We start from the raw sequence: 13,269 nt of genomic DNA on the forward strand, positions 1-13,269 counted from the left end.
TGAGAGTGGGTACTCAAGTCTCCTGTTATCACTGGGTTAGGGTCTATCTGTACTCTTAGGTGAATTAGAGTTTTTTTTTTTTAATTTAGATGGATGCCACTATGTTTGGTTCATATATGTTATGAATTGATATTTCTTCTTGATGAATTATTTCTTTAATTGATATGAAATGAACATCATTGCTTTTTCTGACTGATTTTAGTCTGAAGTCTACTTTGTCAGATATGAGTATAACTACTGCTGCCTATTTGTGGGGTTCATTTGCCTAGAAACCATTTCTCACCTATTGTCTCTAAGTTAGTGTTTATGTTTTTCAGTAAGATGAGTCCCTTGTAAGAAACATATGGTTGGGCCTTGTTTTTTTAACCTAGTTTGTTATTCTATGTCTTTTGATTGGGGCATCGAGGACATTTACATTCAATGTTAATATTGAGAGGTATAGGTTGTTTCCAGTCAATTCTATTCCCTTGTTGTTTACTTTTACCTATTCCTTGTTTACTGATCTGCTTCATCAAAATGGTTTATTCTTTCTTGCATGTTCTTTCCTCACTCTACTTTTTTTTTCTAACAGCAAAGAATCTTCCCACTTTTTATTTTGACATACTGATACTTCCATAAACTTGGAGTGGAAGATAAGTTGTTAAATAAAAGTCATTTAATATATATAATATACAGATATTATTTTAAAGGTGTTCATATAATGAATTCTTTTGCTACTAACAAAAATTAAGATACAAATAACTGACTAGAAATAAAACCATCACTAAGCCAAGATACACAGAAACTGCACTTCATTTTGGGAAAAGAAAATCCAAATAATTCTTAGTGCATTATAAGAATAAAAGTACATTTGTCATAGTATACATTATTATATTCCCTTAAAGTAGGGACTGTTTAAATTTTTAAAATTAAAAAAAATGTTCAGGTTTAATTCTTTCTGTACATTCAGGAACAATCAGTGGTTACATACAATTCTCTCATCATGCAAAAAAGCCTCAGTTAATTGATTTCTAAAGTCTAATTAAGTAAAATCAACCAATAGCAGTTTATCAAGCAGAAAATCAGAGAGATATAGAAACTGAGCAGTTGAGTTGTATTTCCTGTCTACACTACTGCACTACTCAATCTCTCTTCTTCATGTAGGCAATGGTGGTCAAAAAATTTCAAATGACAGAATATGTGAGAGAAAGAAGAGTTCCTAATGCCATGACAGCCTTTGCCATCTTTTAATACAGTCCTTACACTTCTACATGTATGTGTGGAAAGGAGCAGGAAACAAAAGCAGTAGATTAAGACAGATAAATAAAGAGAATGCTGAAATAGCTGCATTAGAATTATATTTATTAAAAAACTGATCTGAAGTCTGCTCAGGACACCCAAACAAGCAGACATTAGTGCAAATTTAACCTGATAATTTATGGAAAAAAAAGCTAGTTGTGATTAGAAAAATTTCAGTTATTTCCTTGTAAACACAAAGAAAACTCAACAGGAATTTTAAAGGTCACAGAAAATGCAACAGTTGCTCTTACAATCCTTCTCGAGGCTTATAGACAAATCAAGTTGAAGGCAAGTGTTAAAATACCTTTCAGCCTGAAAATTCATGCACCTCTATATCCCGTTGTTCCAATTGGCTTTTGATTTAAAAAAAAAAGACTCAACAAACTTTTTGTAAGAGGTACAGCTGGAGTGATGAATATAAATTAATTCCCCTCCCCACAAAAAAGACATCATTTACCCTCTAAAGCATAAAAAGCTATATAACATCTCATACAAATTAACCAGTGTACTTAAAAAAGTAAAGCAGTTTTGGACTAATGACATTACACTGAATTTGTGATGAAGTACGAAGCACAAGAATTTATGCACTAATTAGGCATTTCAGTCTAATCAGTCTCAAGATTACCACTTAATTCTTGGCAATATATAATAATTGTTATGCATTTTGGTATGTAAGTCATGAATTGTATAGAACAAGAAGCAGCGTGTTATAATAACAGGGTTTGTATTTGACAAAACAACTTCAATGGTGAACAAATTTCTTCTATGAACTTTGCGATTTGCTTTGCTGTTTGTCACTTGTAGTAGATCCTTGATTTGACTCTTCAATATTCATGCTTTCTCCATCTGCAGTCTCTAACATTTCTTCATCTTCCTCGTCCTCATGTAGGTCTTTTGAAATTAATTGTCTAGCTAATTTAATATTCAGTCCTTCATTGTAGAGAAGCTTCCTTTTCATTTCAAATTGTCCCTTTTCTTCTTGCTCTTCAGGTGAGAGGTCATTATCCTCCTCTTCACTGCTTTCTTGTTCCCGAATTCCATACTTTGGCTCAGAGCCTTCAGCAGCAGCTAATTTCTTGGCTAAGATACCTGGAGTCATGGCCTCAGTGGCTTCTGAATCACTGTATCCATCTTCATCATCACCTATCGTACTATGCTAAGGAGTGTTTGGTTCATCTATTTTCATTAAACCATAATCTTTGTCTGCTGGATGATATGTTGCCTAGATGTCCATCTCATCACACTTCTGGGATTTTTTACTCAGTTCCTCCTCGGCTGTTCGGCCGAGGCCACCACCGAGGAAGTCGTGGAGGTCTTGTTCTTCAAGATTCCCTTGATGGGCTGGTGCGAAGCACAGCCAATGCAGAGCAGCTGGCGGCCTTTCTCCGCGCCTGCACTTCAGCCGCAGCCCTCAGACTGAGGCCGACCCAGTGCCCCAGCGCGGGAGCAACGCAGACGCCGAAGCCCTCCTCACCCTAATTTTATCTACTGTGTATAAGAGTCTTTTAAATATTTTCCAAATTGCTACTTTGTTGCATTGTGGATTCCTTAAGTTTTTCTTGTTGTGGGAGGTTTTAATTTGTCCTTTACAGAGGGAGGAGAGTTTTGCTGGATAGACTAGTCTAGGCTGACATTTGCTTTCTTTCAGGGACTGAGTTATTTGTTTCCACGGCCTTCTTGCATTTAGAGTTTGTGTTGAGAAATCTGCTGTTATTCTAACGGGTTTCCCTTTGTGTCTTGACTTTTCTCTTTTGCAGTTTTCAGTATACTTTCTTTGCTCTGTATGTTGAGTGTTTTGAATATATGTCTGGGAGTGTATCTTTTTTGGTGCTTTTTTTTGTCTCAGTTGGGGAGGGAGGTTGCTCCGTATAAATTCCTTAAGCTTCTTATTCTCAAGATATTGAATTCTATCCCCTGTTCCACATAGTGAAAAAAGGCTTAGTTACTCAAGCTTTCTTTGTAATCTAACTGCATCCTTGAAGTTGAAGTAATCCATGATGAAGACCAGTTAGTGCTACTGCTAAAGTATGCTTGATTTCCAGTTAGAGAAAGGATGAATATTCATGGACATGGAAAGAGTCTGAGGTAATTTCATTTTTCTTTATGTCAGCATAATACTACATTGTGCTGTGTTGTCTTATTCCATTCATTAGTTGTGGGGCTTCAGGGCTATTTCCAAAGCATGGCGGTAGTGAATACTACCGGAATAAACATGGACATGAAGTGATTCTATCAAATTCTGCACAAATTGCTACTGGTATATACACAGGGGTAGTATCATAAGATTGTATGGTACTTTGGTTTTTAGTTTTTGAGGAACCTCCATACTGCTTTAAGTGGTCATACCAATTTTCATAACCTAGAGAAATCTTCACCAGGATTTGTGATTGTGTGTGTTACTGATGGCAGCCTTTCTGACTGGAATGAAGTTAGTCTCAATGTGATTTTCTTTTGCATTTTCATTACAGCCACGTATGTTGAGCATTTATTCACAGATTTATTGGAATTTGTACTTCATATTTGCATAATTACATTTTCAGCTCATTTGCACTGAATAATAAATATTCAGTGAGTTACTGGTCCTTTGTGGGATTAGTTTTTTGAGCTACATGCATATTTTGGTCAGATGTACAGCTGCCAAAGGTTTTCTTCCATTCTATAGGCCGTCTCTTCAGTCTATTGACTATTTCCTTTGCAGTTGAGTTTTATGCAGTCTATTTGTCAATCATTTCTCTTAACTGCTGAGATATTGAAGTTTTCATAAAGCTATTACCTACCCACCTCTATGTGGATCTTTGATCCACTTAGAATTGATTCTAACACAACTTGAAAGTCTAGTTTCAATCTTTGGCAAACAGATATACAGTATTTCCAGTACATTTTTAAAAGGCTATACTTTCTCCATTTTTTCTTGGTTTGTCAAAAATCAAATGGCTATAACTGTGTGTGATTGTATTTTGGTCTTTTGTCCTATTCCATGGGTCTTCATGTCTGTGTTTTTGCCAGTAACATGCTTTTATTAATTTGACTCTGTAACTTCTTTAGAATAAATTTAACTTGCAATTATATAATTAGATATACTCTAACACATGTTGAATATTAAAACATACTTTATTGAGAAATTAAATTTACTCATTGATTTTCTTAAAAAACTGCCTGTCTCTTAAGATTAATTTAGGGAAAATGAGATACTAAGTGTTTGCATTGTGGAGACTTCACAAGATTAACAACTCTCTAGAGAAGGCCAATAGCAAGCTTGTTTTGGAGAGATCACAGATCACAATTTTACTTAAACCTATTTAGACAAGGCTTACTCCAATGTACAGTTGTGTTGGAAATCTTCCTAAGTTTTGAGGTTTAACTGAATTAATAATCCATGGTCTCTACCTTAAACCAGAGATTTTGGCTCAGCAGCCGAACATTCTTCCATGTGCCCATCGCAAGGTATTATGCTTCTATCCAAGCATGCTCAAAAAAGGGAAAACTAGCTGGACCCTCTGATATATTGGTTGACTTCTCAGCTTCTGGGCTATTTTAGTATAAAACTCTTTTGGGGACACTGAGGCTCTTCTGACCACAGAGAGATTTACACACTTGTGCCGGACAGGTTCCCTCTGCCACAAGTTCCCCTAGGTCATGGCCAAATTTGTCCATGTTCAGACTGACCTCAGAATGTGTCCTAGAGATTGGGGAAGTAACTAACCACTGCCTTCTGCACTGGTTGGGGATAGGATGAAGGGACTATGTGCTGTTTCTGTTACTCCCAGTACTTAGAGACCCTTGAGACCAATTCACCTTCATGTGTGTAGATTCAAGATTCAGAGGGTCTGGACTTAGTTCTGTCTGTAAGCAACACACACCATGATAGAGCTCCCAGAGGTAGGTCTCAGTACTTTGAGGCCCAACTCAGTAGTTCACCTCCCTGTATGGAAGGAGTCTGTGAAATTAATGTGATTTGGAGGGTCTGGGCTGAGGTCCCTAAGACTGTCCTAACAGTTAACCCATACCAATTTATGGTTCATGAAGGTAGGCCTTAGTACTTTCAGAAGTTGCCCAGGGGTTCACTTGCCTGTTTGGTAGTACAAGCGATGGAAATTTTACTATTCGGCAAATATATGCTTGGAAGCTTAGATCCACTTGACAACAGACTAACCAGGCTGCAGTTCCAAATACATTGGCCTTCTGTTGTGCTCAGGCCACATGATGCTGCATGGAACCTGGTGGGCCTGCCAGAGGACATGGTGGCCTCCCTGAGCTGTGAGCAAAGGTGCATTTGTTCCAGAGGCTGTCCTAGGACTCCCTGCTGGCAGTTGGCTGTGGACAGCATTTTGCCTGTAGGCACCCTGCCCAGTGTCTGTAGGAGCAGGCTTGGCATGCTTGAATCAATGTCAACAGCCTGCCCCTGTCCTCCCTGTCACATCTCTCCCCCAAATTTCACCAAGCAGGCATGAGCTTGGACCCCTGGTGAGGCACACACAGGGCTGGCTACTGTGGTATGAAGTAGCTCTGACAACCCTGCTGAGCGCAGGATTTTCCAGTTCCCACAGTACTGGGCCAGAGCCATATGTTCTGCCATTAGATAGGTGTTCAGATCTTTCACTGTCTTATGTTGAGAAACATGTGAGTCAGTTAACCAAAGCAGTGTTGGTCCTTGCAGATCAGAAATCCGTGCTTTGAAACCACCTGTGTTTGGTCAGCCATATCAGTAGGTGTGGAGTTGTGCTCATGACTGCACCTGCTATGTTTGCACTTGCGTGGAGTTACCACAGGCAGGAGAAGTGAATTCTGGTATCTCAAGTCATCTGTTTGGTGAAAGGTGGGGAATTACATTTTCCTGTTGCCAAAAGAAAGAAATTGGGTGAGGAGCTTGATCTTATGAAAAGAGGACCAGAGGAGGGTCCATCTGCATGTTAAACTTTGTCCTCAGAACACTGACTGAGCTTAGAACCAGTGCCATCACTTGGATCTGGGCCCCTGTTGATTTGGAATCACAGCCTGCATGGTTATCTCCTTTCCCTGAGGGGAAGCATGTCTAAAGCTAACATCATCACCCATTTTTCTGGTAGAAGATGGCAGTGGTGAGGCCAGCTCTTTGATGAGCTGCTCACCACTCAGGAGCACCTGCCATGCCAGTTCCTAGGAGACAGATTCAGGCTTCACATAACTTAGATGTGTCTGGGGTCACCTTGCCACAACCAGGACCATAAGCTGCACACCCAGCCCTCCTGGGTCATGCTGATTGGTCAACTTTTGAATTAGATCAGCATTCTTACCTAAGATTTCAGGCAGTGTATATCCAGAAGCTCAGAAGCTTGCCAAGAATACGGACTTGGGAAAGAGAACTTTAAAACTAGTTGTCCTCTGTCACAGAAGGGTGAAAGAGGGACTCGTGGGCAGCGATCCAGCTCCAGCCTCAGAGAGGGCATGAGAGCTCCTCTGAGAAGCTGTGTTGGCCTCTCCTCCCCAGAGGAGACATCTGCCCAGTGCTGGGCTCTGAAGCCCTCCAGCTCCAGCTCCTTCCCCATCATCCCATCCCATTGGTCCCTAGTGACCCAGATGCATTTTGCTTGAACAGCTTTCTGCCAAGGTCCACAGTCACAGCTGAGTGCATTAGACAGGTCCCTGAGGGTCTCTCAAACCATGCTCAGGCCTTAGACTTGCTGGCTTCCTGCAGTAATGTGACTGACCCCCTTGTCAGGCCTCATTGCCATATGCCACAAACTGGTATACTTATCAAATGGGAAGTGAGTGAACAAAACTGTAATTCAGAAGCCTACTGTTAAAAGTTGTCGGTAACCACAAAGAGGATTCACATAAACAGATAAATGAAATCAGGAAACCAACACCAGACCTAGACAAGAAATTCACCAACATGGAAGAGAAATTCAGCAAGGAAATGGAAATTATAAAAAATAACCAAGTAGAACTATTAGAAATGAAAAGCTCAATAAATCAAATACTAACCTACTATCCACAGTAGGTAAATGTCATTAGCATACAAGATCAAACAGAAAGAATATTTGAAATGGGACAGATGATTGAGAAGTTATTGCACAGTCACAATCACAAAGAAAAAGAAATAATTACATATGAGCACAACATACAAGAGCTCTAGGGTACAGACAACAGACAAAACCTAGGAATTTATTGGGTGGTGGGATAAAGAGCTGAAAAATTTAAAAACTAACAAAATTAATAGGAAACCAATTCAATAAAATCATTTGGGAAATAAAATTTCCCAAATGTCCCTGCTGTATAACAAATACATCTTAATAAAGCTTATAAAAAAAGAAAATTTCCCAAATAAATATAATGATACACACACCCATGTATAGGAGGCATTATGAACTTCAAATAGGCATGACCAGAAAAGAACAACTATACATCACATCATAATTAAAACTTCAAATAAGCATGACCAGAAAAGAACAACTATACATCACATCAAAATTAAAATAAATAAATTAAACATGAAAACAAAGAAAGGATTCTGAGAGCTGTAAGAAAAAAAACTCAAGCTTACATACAAAAATAAACACTTAAGAATCACTTCAGATCTCTCAGCATAAACCCTAAAAGACAGGAAAGCATGGAGGCATATAATTCAAACTATAAGAGAGAATAATTGCCAATCAAGGAAACTTACCCAGAAAAGCTTTCTTTCAATCTCAATGGATACATGAGGATCTTTCAAGGAAGGATAAGCTGAGGCAGCTTGTGTCCACCAAGCCTAGATCACAAATTATATTCAATGGAATAATTCACATGGAAGAGGATGAAAAAACAATTACAAACATGGGAAGTAAGGAAAGAAGAAAACTCAACAGGTGATATGACAACCCATAAAAGTTAAGAATGCCTGAAGCATGATTACTCAGTAAACCAGAAAATCTCAAAGATGAACAAAGCCAAAAGTTAAAAACAATCAACAGGAATCCAGAGGGGCATAAGAGCAGAGGAGGGAAAGAGAATGTTAGAGAGTGAAAAATATTAAAACATTTAATCTGTGTATGAAAACAACATAACACAATGTACTGTAAGCTCTTAAATAGTATGGAAACCAAATGACATAAAGAAGTAAGTAATGGGGGGATTAATCTGATTAAAGTACGATATATGTCTGAAATACCAAGGCAAATCTCCTTTGAATTATCAATATGCAGAACAGGAGTCTAAAACAGATCCTATCCAAGGTAGGTACCAAGGCGAAGGGGGAGGACATAAGAAGATGGTAATAAAAAGTGAACAAGGTGGATGCATTTTGTATTCATGTATGAAAATAGAACAATGAAAAGTTAAAACTGTCCTAAAGGAGAAAAATAAAGGGGGACCAATCTAATTAAGATATATTGTAAGCATGTATGTAAATAGACCATGATATATTGATTGGAAAAGTATTCTATGCTAATAACATTATTAAAAAATAAATTAAGAATTATACAAAATGACTTGGCAATGGAAGAGTCCACCCTTTGGTTCACCCAGTGTACTTGTAGTTTGATTCTTTCTAAAACTTCCAGATTAGATAGCATTGTCAAAAAATGTGATTAGTTTCTTTCATGTCTCTATTTGTAAGGCAGCCCATCATTGCCGGTAACAATTATTACTGTCTTCTTGGATGAGTCAGTAACCACAGAATTAATATGTTCACCCCAATAACTGTCCTATAAAACAAAGAAAAACCTGAGGGGATAAAAGGCCTAGAAGGGTTATATGTTCCAGTAATTAATGGAATTTTTAGAACAATGGAAGGCAATATTGATGTAAGAGTAAATATCTCATGACAGAAATGCCACCTACTCTGTTTGCTACTAAATTTCCCAGGATATTATTGATGAGCCAGCAGAACATGTTACCTTGATGGCCTGGCCAAGATCAGAAAAGATGTGGGGAATTTCCACATCTGTGCAACAGGGCATTCACAATGCTAATGGAAAGGGAGAACAGAATTGGCATAACACTGAAGTGCAGGGCTCATGATTCCAGTGTACCTAAGTGGATGGCAGATGGTCACAAAACAAACAAACAAACAAAACCACGGTGAGCCTGTGTAACTGATGGCTTTCTTCTGGCAATGGATGTTTACTAGCATCTTGATGAACATGGTGGAAATGAAATAAATGTCAGTGAAGTGCATCTTTGGGAAGAAGGAACACGTGGGAGCATGAATAAGTGACTCTGGATGGTAGTGACAGTGGTGAGGATTTTAAATCTAACACCATGAACAGGTATATGGAAAGAACAGTACAAATATGGGTGAATTAAAATTCTTGATCCTCTGAGATACCAAGAAGGAAGAATTCTCCTTTAACTGCTTGGTTTTATGCTTCCATATTATAGAGGAAATTGATGTGAAAAATTCAAATATTCAGATAGGTCAAGTATATACAAGAGTCCCTTATTTTAGAGAAATTGTGCATCTACATTTCAGGTGAAGTAAATGACACTAAACTTTTCCTTTGCCTTCTTCCTTGTTCTCTCCATTTTCAACCTGGTTTGTTTTTCTATCCTCTTATTTCTATCTCCTACCCTACCTAGCTGTCCAAATTTCATTTACTAAACACCATTTCCATTCCCACATTGTACCAACTAATAGAGCTATTACAGGAGAATACAGAAGATGGAATATGTCTATTCCTTGACAATACTTCAATTCCTCAAGCCAACTGTAAAACAATGTTAAATCCAAATCAGTAAAACAGCTTTAGCAGAGCTTTTTAACTCAGAAAGAATTGAGTCTAATCATGGCTCCAGTTCTTGCTTTATAAGCAAGAAAACATTTTTACTCATATAAAATGCCCTTATCACCTCATTTTCATATCACATAATCATTATAATATTTTTGGGAGTCTGACAAAGATGAGTAATGGGAATAATGAATCTTTTTAATTATCAATTTAATTTATAAAGAGAGAAATTAGATTTGTATAGTTCTAGAGACTCAGAAGTTGAAGATCAAAGGGCTCCATTTGGTAAAGGCTTTCTTGCTGTATTATTACATGTCACAGGGCATCAGATGGTAAAGAAACATGACCAAGAGAGGAAAATGGTAAAACTTCCCCTGTTTTTAAGTGACTCTTTCCTGCAATAAGAGTGACAATTCATTTTTGGGTGAAGCTCTCATTACCTAAACACTTCCTATTAGACCTCATCTTTTTAATACTGTTACAATTGCAGTTAAATTTCCACAAGGGATTTTGGAGTAGATGTTTAAATCCTAGTATATGATTCTACTCCATTTTCAGAAAACAGCCAAACTTTACCCATGTCACCTAAAAGGAACTTACTAGCAGAGCAAAAAATAGAGTAATAGCATTCTAAGTTCTTCTTCTCCTTAATTATGATTTTTTAAAGTGCACTGTTGAATAGAAGCATTGAAGGTAGAAGAAGCAGCACAGAAGGAAATGACATTCCATTTCAGGAAGGAGAAAGTAGACCATGGGTCTTGTGGGTCAAAATCACATGACTTTGTCTATGGAAATACCCTGAATTACTGATTTGTCAAGGAAGATGAACAAAACCATGGTAAGCCTAAGAAGGTTGTACTGTAAGCACCATGTTTCCTGGTCACGGTCCCTTAACATAGAATGGAAAAATCAACATCTCAAAAAAAATTTGTGCCAGGGTTTGTCTAGCACATCACTGGCAGCACTATGAATCAAAATTGGATGCTTCCATTTTGTATCTGTCTTGTTCTTCCCATGTTTAAAAAACTCTTGGTGATTAGGTGAAGTGCCAATAAGATTTAAAGCATGTGTACTGGAAATTTATCATGGGAATTCAGAATCAGGGTAGCTTGATCGAAAGGCAAGTTTTTACATGCAACATTTTTAACCACCAACATCATACCTGATCCAAGAACTACATTACACACAATAATGCTCAATAATAAAGCATAAACATTGGTCTCAAAAATTAACATTATAATATAGCAGATAAAATATTTGAAATATTTCAAATATTTAGTGTAACAGAAACCCACACTAACCACAATAGTTAGGCAGAGTTCCATTGCTAAAGACTCGTAGGTACCAAAAGGACAAGGCTTGCATGTGAATGGTACATTGAAGGAAAGACGACAGTGCAGCAGTAGCATTATAATAAGGTTGTACATCACTGTTAGCATTCACATATTCTCTATTTCAAGGCAATGAGACACCTCAAAACAAAGGGTCTAAATTGGAATTTGAACATAATTTAAAAAAAATATTCTTGCTATGTGAGAATCCCCAATACCATCATCAGGACCATCCTAATACCTCATTATGGAATATTCTCAGAAAATGTTCTAGAACTCTTAGGTCCTGTCTTTTTTCTAGAGTCCACAAGGCACTTTGAAGTTTGTTCTGAAAACTTTGTTGATATTTAGATTTTTTCCATTAACATTCGTAGAATTTTCTGCCTCTAAACACCTTAAAGATTCTTTTGTCCCAGGATATTATAACTTGTGTTCCCTCTATAGGTGTATTGCTGCATCTTCACCAATTTTTTTAAATGTCTAAATAGTGGATAAGATGGTATTCATTGTCATAATACATAAAATTCAGGGATGCATAATTAATTTTCACTGTACGTCTCCAATTTCTTAATAGGGAGCTTAATATCTTGAATTTTCTATAAATTTTATATCTTTTGGTAAAAAATATTGCTTCACGTATGAGATGCTATTAATATTCCCATTGTAATTTTCTTCTGCTATGGACATGACTAGATTACCTGACACAGTTTCTTATAGAAGGGAAGTGATGGGGAAAAATGTATGGAGAATAAAACAAAGGTAGAACATTTTAATATTGATAACTGCAAATGAGAGAGAAGAAACAATGGACTAAGATTCTTGCATAGATGAAGAAGTAGAAAGAGAGAACCCCTCAACAAACCTCAGTAGAATTGATGAACTAACTCGTAAATATCTGTAAGTGATATAACATAAACCAGAAGACTTCACATTATTTGGATGCCAGCTCTAAGGAATAACATTCACTTCATCCCAGGCTATGAAACAGAAAAAATTTAAGCTTTGTCCACAGGAACACAGAATTACAGGTAAGCACCTGCCTCCTGTACAGAAACGATAGTTGCTGACATGATGATCAGGAGTACTGCCTACTGATCTGTGCAAGTTTGTTGAGTGGACACCACAGGCTGATGTTTGCAGTTTCTGTGGCCCTCGGGGTTTCCATATACAAATCTGTTCATTGCTCAAGTTCCTTTATTCCCATGTGATCACAAGGCAGCACAAATGCTTAAGGAACCAGGATCAATGAATAAGAACTTGGCTTTGGTGGACTCTGCCACCCTGAGAGACCTAGACAAGTCACCTTATTTCCTCTTCCTTTTGCTTCACATCATAACCTTGCCTGCCTGAAAACATAATCCCTCTTTGATTAGATTTTAGTTTCTATTTTGGTAAACGTGATAGACAACCCTATTATAACAATGTCAGAAATAATGGTAACTCATGTAGTCTAGGAAATATACTCATTATTTACTGGCATATAACAGTTTCTATGGTGGGGATACACTGTAAAATTTATACATGTGCTTATAATATATCTTAATTAGATTTATACCCTCCATTGTTTTCCCTCATCTTCTGTCCCCCTCTGCTTAGAACAAATAGGTTTCATTTTTTTTTCTATTTTCATACAGGAGTACAAAACTCATCCACCACAATGCCCTCTTCACTCTTTCCTTATGTCCTCCCTCTCCCATCACTGAACAGGACTTGTTTTAACTTTTTGCTATTTATTTTTAAGTGAATACTGATTGTTCAAGTGGATTTTGGCATAGAGTTTTTTCTATGGGTAAATACATGCAATGCCAGTGTAAAAACATGAACTCATACAATGAATATATCATAAAAATGAAACTGCTAAAGTCTAAGTCAATGAATGATTCATGGAGCATTTATACTGCTTATGCATGTTATATTCAGCAGTTCTAATACATTATGTATAATCAACTGTAAAAAGTCATTTATATTGTTAA

General features: G+C 37.3%; 1 pseudogene; it reads right to left on the reverse strand.

The window, feature by feature from the left end:
- Positions 1-1,437: 1,437 nt before the first annotated feature.
- Positions 1,438-6,803, reverse strand: LOC141417253 (protein phosphatase inhibitor 2 pseudogene; annotated as a pseudogene).
- Between the last annotated feature and the right edge of the window lie 6,466 nt (positions 6,804-13,269).

Source organism: Castor canadensis, chromosome 15 (genome assembly GCF_047511655.1).
Source record: "Castor canadensis chromosome 15, mCasCan1.hap1v2, whole genome shotgun sequence".
Taxonomy (NCBI): Eukaryota; Metazoa; Chordata; class Mammalia; order Rodentia; family Castoridae; genus Castor; species Castor canadensis.